We start from the raw sequence: 14,940 nt of genomic DNA on the forward strand, positions 1-14,940 counted from the left end.
TTAAAACAAAATATGTGGAAATCCACAGAAACGTACTAGCTAGATCTAGAAGTATTATAAACCACACTCCTTAAAATAACATATTTTTAAGAATTCGTCAAAGTAATCGTCTTTTCGTTCTATTTAGCATTTATTTCATTGAAACGCGGAAATTTCTAATTCTGTATAGTCTTTCAACTTAATACAAATTTAATAAATATTCATTTGAGTGAATTATCGAAAATGTCAAAAGCCTTTATACTTGAATTTTGCGGACGTTGGTGAAATACATACATCTGTGTGTTTTGCTGAATTTATTAAACAATGTAATTAAAACAATTATTGGGGGCTCGTGACGTGCATTTTTATTTGAGTTTAATAGAAGTTAGAATGGACCCTCATAGCTTCTTTATAAAATAAAAGTTTATAAGTTCACAAGTTAGTCGATAAATATTGCACGACTCATAAATCATCAGTTAAAAGTATTTTACCGATCTATGGCTTGGTTGTCTATCCATAGTCGTTTGGCTAGGCAAACAGTGGCAAAATATATCTGATAAAAATATTTATGAATTACATATACTGATAATGGTATTATTTTCTTAGTTACATCATTATCTTTCCGAACAAATGAGTTTGGAAACGGAATTCGAAAACACCTCCGATCCTAAACTATCCTGGTTTGATGTTAAAAAATAAAAATTTCTGATATCATGTAAAGATTTGTTTTACTGAATTGCTTCTAGTCAATAGTCAGAACTATGCTTTGCAGCTTAAATATTTTATCATTGCATATTGATTTAAGTCTAGGAAATCTCAAGAAAAGTATTCAATTTGGCTAGATATCAAATGCTTTTATATTTAAAGCCATAAAGTTTCACACAAGTCTGACCGAGCCAAAACAGATACCCTCGAAAAATGACTTCTGATTTTATTAACATTATATATTCATTCTGTGTTCACTTATATATTTATTACACTTAACGCGTAATGCTGCAACACAAACATTTTTGCTTTAAGATTACATATTTACTGTATGGCTATTGGTCATTTTTTTACAAATTTATTTATTATATTTTTAAGTAGCAAAAGTTTATAAGCTGAGTTAGCTCTGCAATTAGTATAAAACAAAATGATACATTCATAATCAAAACTAATTTCATAAACAATCTGCTCACTTTGCTATCACTGTTTATTTTTTAATCAGATCGTTTGCATGTTCGTAAATACAGTGGTAAATTCCATGTTCCATGCTTTTCCTCAAAATAGCGTGTATCGGATACAGCAAAGCCCCAGCAACTTTTATCATCTGTGCTATACATCACTGCTTTACACTGCATTACCTGTAGGTTGATGCACGCTTGTTTACATCCTCTCAGTGACATTCTTCGACGACTGCTAATATCATACCTGTCTTCTCTTCTTATTGAACTCCATCTTGGCCACAACGTATGACCACTATCAAATGTATCGATGCACGTTGTTTGATCAATTCCTGAAGTATACATGTAAGAAATAAAAAGATTTTCAGATTGTAGAATCCATTGAAAAATCTCAATGGTTAATGAATAAATGAACATTGTCTATATTTATCAGGCACTTGCATCTGTTAAATCCTCGTGATAGGTTCAGTGTATACAAATACACAGTTTTGATGTATCACTAACGTCCCCGTCTAGGGGCATAGTTCACAAAACATATTGCCAGGCAATACAACATCTTCTTTAAGTAAAGGCAACAAATTGGCTACAAAGCATTTCTATTTAAGAAATGAAATGATTTTTTCCGGTGTTCATGCGGAATGAACGAGAAAATAGGATCGGCAAATCCATGAATCGCGTTAGCGATTCATGTTTAATTTGCCGATCCTATTCTGTCGTTCATTTCGCATGAACACCGAAAAAGATAGTTTCATTTCTTATATTTACATTATATTTCCTTTCCATTTGTAAACAAGATACTATTATAAATTGCACATATTTTGTGGCATTTAACATTAAATTCAGCTTCCCGGCCATTCTGTTCACCAAACGGAACAACTGCGCCGTCTAGGAACGTTTTCCCTGACTATACGCGGACGTCGTCAAAACAGCATTGGTTATCACTAAGCAGCGATGACGTAACTTTCGCGCCTGTCCTTTTGCTGTTCATACGAAATGAACGTCATAATTTTCAATGGAAAAGAATAGGGCGAATGTAAATATATACCATATAATTTATGAGGAGTTCTGTGTTTGAAAATGTGTGGAAATCTACCATTGGTGAATGCTTTTAATGATAATACTTGATACAGTTAAGTTTTAAATCGGTAAGAAATAAAGAAATACAACTACTGAATCATTTTATCATATCGAAGGGAAGTAATTAATAAACAATTGAAACGCACGACATTCATATAATACTAATGAAACTTGTTTTAAAATTACACACCAATGAAAGTAAATACGATTGAGAGTCACTGCGAAACTGTACTGCATAACAACCCACTGTATTGCAATTATAACAAGCAAATTCGATGAACTGGTATCCCCCGCCGAAAGGGTTTGTGGTGAGGAATGGCAAAAAATATATCCAGCAAAAAGTTGAGGATGTTACTAAGAAGCAAATAATTTCATTAGTCAAATCAATTTAAGAGAAAATGAATGTTTTAATTTTTAAGTGTACATAATAAATGTATGTTATGTTGATCCTGACCAAAAATGATTTTGAATGAAACAATTTTGTTCACTGTAATAAGTTAAGCTTTTAGAATTTAATGGAGTTATTTGAAATGTGAGCTTGAAGTGTAACTAGAATGAAATATTGTTTTGTGTAGTTTGGCACCAAGTGTTGCTATTTGACATGTACATTTGAACTTAAAAGAACAGATGTCCTTAAGAGAGCACGATCAAGTAAGATCTCTTGAACATGGATGGCGGCGGGGTGAGTGTGGATGTTGAAGGTTTAGATATTTTTTTTAAAAAGGATTGGAAAAAAATATTTGGGGTGGGGGTGGTAGAGGGGGGTGGGGCAAGGCAAGTTTAATGAAATTCTACCAATATGGCTCCGGACGTGGAATTTTCATTAAACCAAGGGCAATAACTCTAAGGAAAATTGACCAATTAAAAAGAAAAAATGACGGGCATCGAAGTATGTAGGTTCATATTTATTTCAAGTTTAATGAAATTCCACCTGCTAGTTTCTGAAAAATGACTGCGACGGACGGACGGAGCACGGACGGACAACGCCATTTCAATAACGCCCTCCCGATTTCATCGGCCGGGATAATAATACCGTATCTACCTTTATATGCAATAAAATAATAACTTATTACTGAGTTTGCATTCTAGAAAATTACAGTTTTAGTAGCTCTTTTATCTATAGATACCACTCATCTTACTTGAAACATAAGTTCATCTTTAAATTTGTGGATGAAAATGATGAAAATCACATGTGTTGCAATTTATCATCTAAAAGGGACGTAATTTCATTTAACCCCCCCCCCCCCCCCCCCACACACACACACTTTCCATCCCCTCAAAAAGAGGTTACTTCGGTGTCTTTGATCTTGATCTTTGAGAGAGGGTTTTGGTATTGCACATTACACATTGCCTTGTAATTGTGAACATTTTTGACTAGTTATTTGAATATACATCAAAGCGTAAAAAAGTTACAGACCTGTCAAAAAGACCAGGACCCGGTTGTTCAAAATGTTAACAGGAGATTAAGCTACCGGCCCATAAACTTTTAGGATTGTATTTCGACATTTTAGAAAACTTAGAAAAATAAATGTATGAGCTAATGATAATGAACACTAAAATGTCTTTACAGTAAAATAATAACATCGTACTAGTGTTTCCCACCAAGACTATTATTTTGAATAAAATATTAACAGGTGGTTAGAGTAACAGCCCGTTAAAGTTTTGAACAACTGGGCCCAGAATGTTTATAGCCAAGTTTGACATTAACCTTGATTTAGAGGTCTTGGTCTTACATGCGACAAATATGTTTAATGGCTACTGTTTGTTCATTTGGTCATTGACCAGACCATCACTACTGGATGCACATACCATTAAACATGGTTTAAAACCCTGTAAAATATCCATTGAAATAGGAAAAACCGTTAATTAACCCCATTAATTCTTGCATCACTTTATTTAACAGGTTTCACAATATTAATGGGTTACATGTTAAAATACCATTAAAACACCCATTTTTAACCATTAAAAATTTAGTTTGGTAGCTAAAATAGTTATAGGCTTTGAAAAAATAGTGAAATTCTGTATTTTCTGAATTTAACAGGATTATTCATGGCCCTTAAATTTGATTTAATACCCATTAAATGTTCAGGTTATGTACGATGTCATCAAAGAATAAACTTAATGGCCCTTAACAGCAATGTAATGCCCATTAAATCCTAAATTCTGTAAAATGTGATTCGTATATATTTTCTTGTTGGGTTTTGGCTTGCTCTCCTATTGAATGCTTATAATTCTAGTCTCATATTGTTCTAAAATGGACTTTAATCACAATAAATACATACTACGCACACATCGTCTATAATATATCATGATGTTATATTTAGTTGCATTGGAGTTATTTCCCCTTGATGCAGTTATGCCATTTTTTTTCAAATGTTTGGCAAATTGTGTTCCTACAAAAATCGGATTTATTTCAATGAAAGTCGGATGGGAACATATTAATTTATTTGATAATATCAATCTACAATATTTTGGTAAGGGTAAATACGTATTGATGCATGCCACTTTTTCTGTTCTTTGTTTTTCTTGTCCAAATAATCAGCATTTGTATAAAAACATGGGTGGGGTAAGGAATTTACATTATAAAATGTGTTCAGACTAGTTTAGATTTTCAAATTCTTGAGAAGAAACTAAGGTTTATAGAGAAGTGAACAGTACACATAATTGTGAAGATTTACAGTCTGATTTAAATTCATTTGGGGCATGGGCAGATCAATCGCTTCTTTGTTTCAATGAATCAAAGAGTGTGGTACGCTTAATTGGAGATGGGAGAAGCTACTTGTGATGCAATCCCTCAAACATTTGCTCTTAGCTGTACAGTGCATGCATGTGAGCACAAAATACTGAAGTAGAGCTAAATTGTGATTGCCCATTGTGCGCTGACATTGTCATCAACAGTTGCTTTTTTAATACACCTGATGCCTAATGTCTGTACCAATAAAAACTTGGTCAGAATATTATAATGTTGAATAGTTAAAACTACCCACATGGTCACTTAATCTATTAAACCGGTACCTGTAAACCCTTCTCAGTACAACTCAATACAATACAATATCCATTTTTTTTTTCTCATTTCATGTGAACATATGACAGAATAAGGATACAGTATAACAAATGTTTGTACGGGGCTGTTACATCATGTAACAGCCTCGTACAAACATTTGTTATATTGTATCCTTATTCTTACATGTGTTTACATAACAATATAATAAGAGAAAAAAGAAGAAACAAATATACTTCTAGCATTTTACGAAACAGTACATATGTATAGATACTATTACAGGTGTAGTAATACGTAGTTTAAATCAATACGGCAAATATTAATATGAAGTTGATTATCTCAAGATGTCTAATTCTGAAGGCAAATTTTCATGGCCCTTAATCTGATATACAATTAAAATATTATAAACCCATTAAAATTGAATCTGACATATTTAATGCGACCATTCATCGATTATTTAATAATTAACGGCCATTAATAGAGTATTAAAAATATTAATGGCCCCATTAGTTCTTACTAATTAATGGGGAATAAAGGGGTAATTTTTCAATGGCACATTAATTTCATGCCAATTAAAAATTTTCATGGAGTTTTAAGGAGCCTGTTAACTTATTTTAATGGTTTATTTTAAACAGCTTTTCATGCTCATCAAAGTCATTTTTAATGTATGGCATTAAAACTATGGTCATGAAAATCCCATTAAATAGTAAGAAGTAATGGGTGAATTTTAATGGTGACCTGTTAAAACTCTGTTAAAAACCTTTGAAAAAATTAAGGCCAATTTCATAACCCGTTTAATGGCATGTGCATCCAGTAGTGCATAAACTGATCTATCGTCTTTTGACTTCTATGTGTGACACTGACCTTTGAAACAAGGGTCTCGGACTTGCGCACGACACCTTATGGCGAACATTTCTACCAGGTGATTTTGAAATCTCTCGGGGAATGGTTGTGTTAAGGACGCAAAATCCCTGATAGGCGATATAGATATTGACTGGACACGAAATAGACCCTGTTAACATTTAACCACAGAAGTGTCTTGGATTCTTTTTAAAAAATAAGCATGTCTTTTTGTTTTGCTTGAACAAATATTCTGGCTTCAGCATATTGAAAATAAATCCGACTCCCAAAATCACTGTAAAAAATCAGGCTCAAATCTTAAAATATTTCCACTACTCTGAAAGCCACAGTGTTTGTTTCGAATCTGCTTTTATATTCAATATTTTATAATTACATACATTTTGTAATAAGGTAAGTATTTATAATCATAATAATACTTCAGCATTTCTATCAACGTGTAAATATTTGACACTGCTGATGAAGTGTGCCAGATTGATTCTATGTAGTGTATTCTGATTGTAATATGTTACACCAATTATTTTAGTTTGTCACATATCCGTTTCTTCTCCCCGCTAAGTTACAATAGAACCGGAAACGTCAATATTTTTTCCATACATTTACGCTTGAATTTCATATAAGATGCGTGACGTGATTAAATGTGCATTAAACCTTTGTATTTAATTCAGTATGTTCAGTTTTATTCAGGCTATTGAACAAATTCATGATATTTACATTATATTTATACAAACGTATCTAATAACAAGTTTTTATCTTTGCATCTGGAAAAAAGCACTCGTTTTTTAGCGAAAGAATATTTCGTCCTAAAGTCGCGCAATATATCCCCTGCAGAACTCGTGCATATTTCCCGATACAAACATGAATAGCAATCTATACCGTATACATATGTTTAAGAGCAGAGAGGTGGGGGAGGAGAGCACCATCATTTGAGTATTATATATATACTTCCTTTCTATTCATAAGACTTTACAGATAATTGTAACCTATAAGCTCACACTAGAGTTCAGTATTTGTGTGTTGGCAGTAATTGTTAAAACCCTAAGAATTCAGATTTTCAAAATTTTATGTGGAATGACACCCTCCCCCAACCAAACCTCATACAAAAGTTAAACAACACTTTCTCAAAATAAGATAACCAATTTTCTTTAAGTAGAAGCGAGAAAAGCGAAACTAAGTGATCCGAATTCCGGCAGCGCGGCGACGACGATGGTGTCAACAAATGGAAAAAACACAAAAACAGTTAAATGTATATCTTCTTAACCTTGTAGGATGATTAAAAACTATTTTTGCACCCCGATGTCGAGTCCTGGCTCCCTAGTGACATTGACCTTGAAGAAATTAGCATTTGTTAAATTTCTTCTTTGAACATCCACAAAAGTGACAATTTCTAAACAATTGTTATGCAATGTGTATATATTGCTTTGAAACTTCGTGAGGCGGCTAAAAACTCATTTTACATCTCTATTTTAAGTCCTGGTGCCCTATTGACATTGACTTTGAAGAAATTAGCTTTTTTTTAGATGTTTTTTTTTGACGTCTTTTAAAAAAATCCCCAAAATGGCAATTTCTCAAAAACATTTACACAATGTTATACTGCTTTGTATCCTTGTAGGTTGGTTTACAAAAACACTTTAAATCCCTAAAGCGAGTCCTGCCCCACCCCGACTCCCGCCCCCTTACTGGCATTGACCTCGAAGAAATCAGCATTTGCAAATTAACACAATTGACAATTTTTCAAAGAATTGTTACAGGTATAACTATGAAACTTTCAAAGTTTGCTTTAAAATTCATTTTGCTCCTATTTCATGAGTCAAAGTTCCTCGGTCGAGACACTTTCAGGCTGTGGTCTTGTTTTAAGAATAGCTATCAAACACACAGACCAAAAAAATGTAATTTTTACACTTTATAATAAATACTTCATTTCAACTTTTTTTACAGCGAAACACTAATTTTGTAAAACTTCAGTTAATCAATTTCCGAATGCACGAGTTGCTGTTTAAAATACGAAATATTCTGACTTCTATAGAAGTAAAAAAAAAAAGAAAAAAAGATTTTGCTCAAAATATCTCTCCCCCTCCCATCCCCCACACACGTCTCTTAAGAAGTTCAAATGGTTAGCCCCTTAGTTGATTAAACATTTTAAAAAGAACACTGACTTATGAAATGCAAAGTAGTAATCGAACCTTGTCTAGGCAAAAGAACATCTCTTTCCGCCTCCACCCAGTCATTATGCCTAAAGACGTAATATTCCTCCATATTCTCTACATATATTGAAACGTATTCAAGGTACCAATCAGGAACCTGCCACTACCGTCATGCCCTATCACAACACTGGTAATCTGAAAATAATCCTAAAATATAAACTGAGAATACTATGTGATATCTAAGATAAAAAATATGAAAAATCTGTTCCTTTCAACCGGCGGACTGAAAAAAAAAACAACAACAACGTCATTAATAACATAATAGACCTTTTATTGGCGGATTTATTTTTTACTCAAGGCACGCGCGGGATGGTTTTAAATCACCATTAATCATTTTGAAGCACTTAAAAGCATTGATTAAGTATACATTTTGTATGGTGATAACGACACAACACAGTGACTGTCATTTCCGACGCGGATGTCTTCACACGCGTGATTATGCTTTTGTTTTTTATGTATGTTAAACAAGTTAAAGTGACTTAAAACTGCTTGTTAAAAGCTTAAATTATTTCAGGGTTATGTCATTGAATAATGAATAATATACGATTAAATGATATGATATCCAAAATGTATTGTTGCTAAACATTTTCAAATACACTCCTTTTTCTACCAGAAGAGCAGGCTATGGTATGTTCAGAAAACACAAAATGATGGCTTTATAAAATTAGAGCGCGTTTGATTAGCTATCTGAAAGTTTTCCAGAGGTAGCAGTAGGAGATATTTTGTAAAAAGAATAACGTGATTATAAGGATCTTACATGCCTGTCTGGTTAAGACGGGGTTTTCCCTACCCGAGGGACAGTGTGGAATGGAAAACCGAGCGTTAGCGAGGTTATTTATCCATGCTGTCCCGAGAGTAGGGAAAACAGCTGTCTTACACAGGCAGACATGTTAGATATTTTTTCTTGCCTATCATGTTCAAAATAGAGCGTGGAGACAAATATGTTTGGGTATTGTCTGACATTATTTATAATGTTTATGACGTCACAATGGTACCAGTACTACCATACGCTATTTTAGACAAGGTTTTTCCCTAGGGAAAGACAGGAATATCTATCCCCGGCGCGTGCTCGAATAAATGTATACTTTCCCCGCTAGGTAGGCAAGAAAATATATTATAACTGTTGTTACAGAATAGACAATGCTTGATTGCCTTAACTGACGTGTCAAGATCTACATCCAAACTGAAACACATTGAGCTGTCGGAGAATGTATAAGTTAGATATCATTTGTTTACTTGTTTAAAAAAATGCCGGTTCTCATTTGATATACTGATTGACAAATGAAAGTTTAAAGAAGAAGTTTATTATGGCCAGAAAACTGTCGGATTTGTTTAACTATATTGTATTTATCATAGTTTCTTTATTATTATTTTTTTAAAGTTAGTATTATAATATCAGTAGCACTAAACTCTAATACGGTTGGTGTAGCGTTTTGAAAATAGTTTTATCTATTATGGATATATACCATATCACCTTCGAAAAAAGGGAGCAAAACGAATGTAACTCAATTAAAGGATAAGGCATACTTTGTAAAATATCAAAAACGCCGATATAAAAATAACACATGACAGATTAAAAGGAAATAAATAAATATATTTGTCCGTTATGTTATTAATGTCTTTTGTGTACAAGTTGGGTGAAAAGATAAAAGGAACTTTATTAATGACAGGAATATAATAACCGCATTTCAAACACAGAGTAAGCAAACCGGAAATATAAGAAGTCCGAGTAAACCAATAATGATCGTGCGTAACATATTGTCAGCCGTCATGTGCGGTTTAGTAGTATTATATATTATCCGAGCTTATTCAGAAAAGTTTTACTATATTTATATGACCGACCGATTTTCTTTGATTTAATATTAATGAAGTAGATTTACGTATTGATTTGATATAAAGAACGTACATACTAACGTACATTAAGTTGTATTGCTTTCTCTTAAAATAAAATTTAAACTTGAATAATTATTAAACATGTAAAAAGAGAAAAAAGAACTTTATTATTGTTCAGAGCAGAAAAAAAAATGGTTCTTGTGCTTTGGGGGAAAAATAAACACAATTAAATAGAAAGACGTTTTTGTATTAAAAGGCAGTCATATTAAGGGGAATTATTATCTGAACTTCCTCATCAGAAGCCGACAGGTTTATGTACAATTCTTTTGAAATATCTCTATTAGTTTAAAAGCTATTTAAGGAAAAGAATAATTTGCCAATAACATATTGAACGTACGAAAGGGGCACTAACTTTCTCAAAATAAAACACAAAGTTCATATAAAACTGACCTGAAGTGTGTGTGCTTGCATTATGATCCAACATGGTAAGAAGGTAAGAAGTTCCTTAAGTAGTTATAAAGCAAATATCACGTTACGGCTATTTTTTTTTTTTTTTTTTTTTGTTTTTTTTTGTTTTTTGGTGTAAGGAAAACAATAATTTTGCCAATACCCACCTTGAAAATTAAAATGGGGACGGGGACAAAAATTGTCATGACAAAATATAAAACAAAGTCCATAGGTAACTTGACTTGGAGTATATATTATTGCATTATGATTACATTTTGTGCGAGGATAAATAGGTTTTATTAATTGAAATAGCTCTTGTAGGACATTTTTAAACTGAAAAATAATAAGATGAAATCAATTTGATAAAATAAAATTGAAGATTGTAGAACCTTGCAAAGGAACTTGCCTTATGATCTTTACAACATGCTTTGAATTCCAATGACATACAAACATTATTTAAAGAAATCAAATAATTTCCTATAATTTAGTGTTAAAATAGAGGTAATCATTTAATTTAAAAGATAATTAAATGTTTTAGAAGTCAGTGTGTTAACAAAATATGAGAAAGCTGTTAGAAAGCTTGTCATCTTAAGCTTTCTATTTTCACAATTTTTGTCTCTTTTTTGAACGTCCACAAAATGATCATCAAACTATGTTAAAATAAGTATATAAGAAAGTATGTTTAGTTTTTATGTATTAAAATGAACTCGAAAGCAATAACGACAATAATCACTTTTACTAATATCAGATTAAATAGAAAAGGTCATAAAAATATTCATTCTGTTTAGCTATAACTGATAATTTAAATGTAAACAGGATATGTTTAATGAATCTGTTCTACAAATGAGTGAGATCAATGCAAGAACAGTTCTTCAATAAACTCCCTTTATATGGTTTTAAGAAAAGCCTAGGAGTTCTTCCGAGAACATTTAAATTTTGAATCATGAGTGAAGACACACGCATAAGGAAAGAGAATGGTGGCACTAATGTTGTATACTAGGACTGTTTCTCATTGTTAATGTTTCTATTAAGTTTCAGTAACTTTCAACTGAAAAAGTTACCAGATCTTGTAAAATGTGACGTATTTAAATGTTGAAATTTAACATAAGAAATGCTCTACAAATTGGGCTACAAAAAAATGTTATATTATTTTATAACTTGTACAAAATTGTCACAAACATTATGTTAGACAAACAAACCAACAGTTTTCGAAACGTATGAATAGCCATCGTAATGACAACAGAAATTATGATGAATGGTTTTCAAGTTACTTGTCTAATGTCGCTTTTCACTTTAATGAACATGATCATTCTCTTGGGGATTTTTCATTTATGCCGGTTCGCGTTATCCTTAATGATAAATAGAGACTGTGCAAAGAAACAGTCTGGATATACAAACTTAAAACAATTTATCCAGACGGTATGAAGCCAAAGCGAGTTACCATGCTTAACGACTATTATATAAGTTTGTAATAATAACAATGTTCTCGTTCTTAATAGTGGGGGAAAGCTAAATGTCACATATTGCTAGGTCTAGAGAATACGGGGGATGTGATAAAGTTTAAGTATATCTAGCCCAGCTAGTGTTGTCTTGGTAACGACAGACGTATGGGGTGTTGCGTTGTTATGGTGAAGATATAATTTGCTGACAAGCTCCACTATCAAGAACGACGTCGAAGACCTGCCAATGGTTGTTCCTGAGTGTATCAGGAGAATACCGACAAATTACTTCAACTGCGGTTTCAAATTTTGGGTTCACAGACACGAGAAGTGTGTGAAATATTCTGGGGGGTATTTTGAGAAAATCTGACATGTGTATTGTGTCCAACATTACGGCGTAAACTTTCTGCAATTATTTTAACATTTAGTTGCCGCGCACACGTTTACATAAAATTGTTATGGTAATTATAATTAGCGTTGTAAATTTGCCTCTAATAATGAGTAAAGGTATATGGAGTTATGTATGTTTAAAGAATTGTGTAAAAATATTTTTTTTAAAAAATAGGAATGTTCCGGCACTTGTCCCGAAATTTTCTGAACACATCTCGTATCCGTCAGTTATATACATATATATTACAGAAACTTTTCGTATCTTATTGATTTGATGTGACCGCGCTAATATTTTGAATGTCATATAAGGGCAAATAGCTGCTTCAAGATTTTCGGCTGAACACCACTAAAGCCGGCTGTTCTTTATTTCATATAAAATGATCTTTATTTTTAACGGTTTTTCGACATTTTCTAGCATATCAGATTTTCATAGACTTCCCATAAAGAACTAGATCGCTACTTTACAAAAACAAAAAGAAAAGGGTTTTTTAACTTTTTCATAAGAAAACAACATTTCGTTAGATACAACCCGCTAAATTTACTCATTTTTGCTTCTTTCAATTTCTCTTTTCGATACAATAAATTCTTACGCCGCCATTTTCATCTAGCATGCTATAGCAATTCGATAGAATGCAAAGTGATACTTGTTGAAACGCGATAGAGTAATAGTAAATACGTTGCTATTGAGATAAGGCTCTAGGAAAGGAAAAAAAAGATTAACACTATTTATATTTGGACTACTTGTGATAGACCTGTGGAAGCTTACATTTGATTTGATAGTGATCTGCCTGCAATTAGCCAAATCATGAAATGATTGCCTCCCTTGTACACGTATAGAAGTGACGTCACTATTCAATGTGTACACAGGCGATTCAGACGACAGTATGCGATAAGTGTCAGAAAGAAAAACAACATTTTTATGCACATGTACTTAATTTTGTTCGGTATAATAAAATTAATATCACATGGCATCATATTGATACCGTCAACCCACGAAATAGAATGTCACCGCTCGCCTTTCGCCTGGGTGAGATTCTGCACGCTGCCATATTATATTATTTTATATTTACTTGGTTGACCGACGATGTAAATGACACTAAAGATGTTATCTAATTATATTAACTGGATAACTGTGATTTGTTTTGTTACTAATGTATATCTTTTGTTGAAATCATCGTATTGTGGATAAAGTAAGATAGATAATACATTACAACCTCTCCAGAACGGCCCCCTTTTAAGCAAAAAAAACTCTCTATAACAACATCATCAACATTTCCCTAAGCCGAATTTACCTCTCCAGAGCAACAATCCCTACATAATGGTCAATATTTGTATCTCCCAAAGGTTGTAGCTCTACAGAGGTTGCACTGTACATACACCTTATTCCTTATTTCAAAGTTATATTTTGGCTAGGCTGCGTATTGGCTTACCACTACATACATTCACTGTTGTAAAGTTTTCTTTAGGCTTGGCTGTTGAGCGTAGCTCTTTCTATGTCATTGATTTTGAAATATCTAATAAAGAAACTTGCAATAGTTGAGTGTTTTTAATGGCATTTTGTTACATAAGTGCTATAGATATGTGTTTACAGAAAGAACCCTGCTTCCCTTTGTATTGGTTAAGTGCATTCATATGCAAGCAAGTGTATCTTATATGTCGATGTTTGTTATTAGAAAACAGAGGAGCTGGTAAAATACATAATTAAATTGCTTTCGTGTTTGTATAAACAGCAATATTGTGAGAAAAATGAAGTGATTCGGGCTCAACTTCCATTCATACTAACAATGTTACTTTGAATTACATGTAAATTACATTTTATTGATTCAAAACAATTAATTATATGTACCGGTCGGACATCTTTAGCTTTCAGTCTTGTCTCGTCCAGATTACCAGCTTCAAACGATCCTGCAAGATATATTTTCTCTGTTTTCCCACTCAATCCCTGCAGAGTAATATACACCTTAGCATCTGTCCCTTCGCCAATATTTTTCCATGCAGCAACAGTTTTCACACTTATCAGGTATACGACGGCTGTAAGAAAAGAACCTTTTGTACACTTCCAGTTATCAAAGATGTGAAAGTGTATACACTGATTAAAGTTTGAAAATAAAAGTCAATCCATCTCAGACTTCAAAATAAAAAGACTTAGTATTCAAGAAAAATGTTTAACATTTTTTGAACTCCTCAAAAGAACAAGTCAAAAAATTGAAAGAATACTCGAAAGCACAAACAGATAATATTTTTTACATGCAGAAATTTCATTTGCTATAAATAATAATGTTGCAAAATAGGAAGCGAATGTTTTCGTTGTTGGGAGCATATGATCTATTATGAATCTGACCACAAAAATAATGTATCGGTGTCTTGATTATATGGGAATCTGCTAAGCTTGTAATTTTTTATTTCAGAAAAAAAGTTTCAAGGGCGTCCAAATGTCAAATAGTCAAAAAGCAAGACACCAGCCGGTGGTTCTATCATTCAAACTGTTTCTTTAAGTAATGACAAACACATGGGATACTTTTTATACCGATTTTTGCGTCTGTATCATA

The 14,940-nt window shown here is 32.6% G+C and overlaps 1 protein-coding gene across 2 annotated transcripts in view; it reads right to left on the reverse strand.

The window, feature by feature from the left end:
* Positions 1 to 690: 690 nt before the first annotated feature.
* The window catches only part of LOC123529008 (uncharacterized), an 80,397-nt gene continuing 66,147 nt past the window's right edge, over positions 691 to 14,940 (reverse strand). The window contains exons 12-14 of one of the 2 annotated variants that reach the window (XR_008367360.1): positions 14,238 to 14,422; positions 8,262 to 8,417; positions 691 to 1,474 (exon numbers count right to left, since the gene is read on the reverse strand). The gene's annotated coding sequence lies outside the window, so the exon portion shown is untranslated. The remainder of the gene's footprint in view (positions 1,475 to 8,261; positions 8,418 to 14,237; positions 14,423 to 14,940) is intronic. The other variant, XR_008367361.1, reaches the window with a different exon arrangement.

The sequence above is a fragment of the Mercenaria mercenaria genome, chromosome 15 (genome assembly GCF_021730395.1).
Source record: "Mercenaria mercenaria strain notata chromosome 15, MADL_Memer_1, whole genome shotgun sequence".
Classification (NCBI taxonomy): Eukaryota; Metazoa; Mollusca; class Bivalvia; order Venerida; family Veneridae; genus Mercenaria; species Mercenaria mercenaria.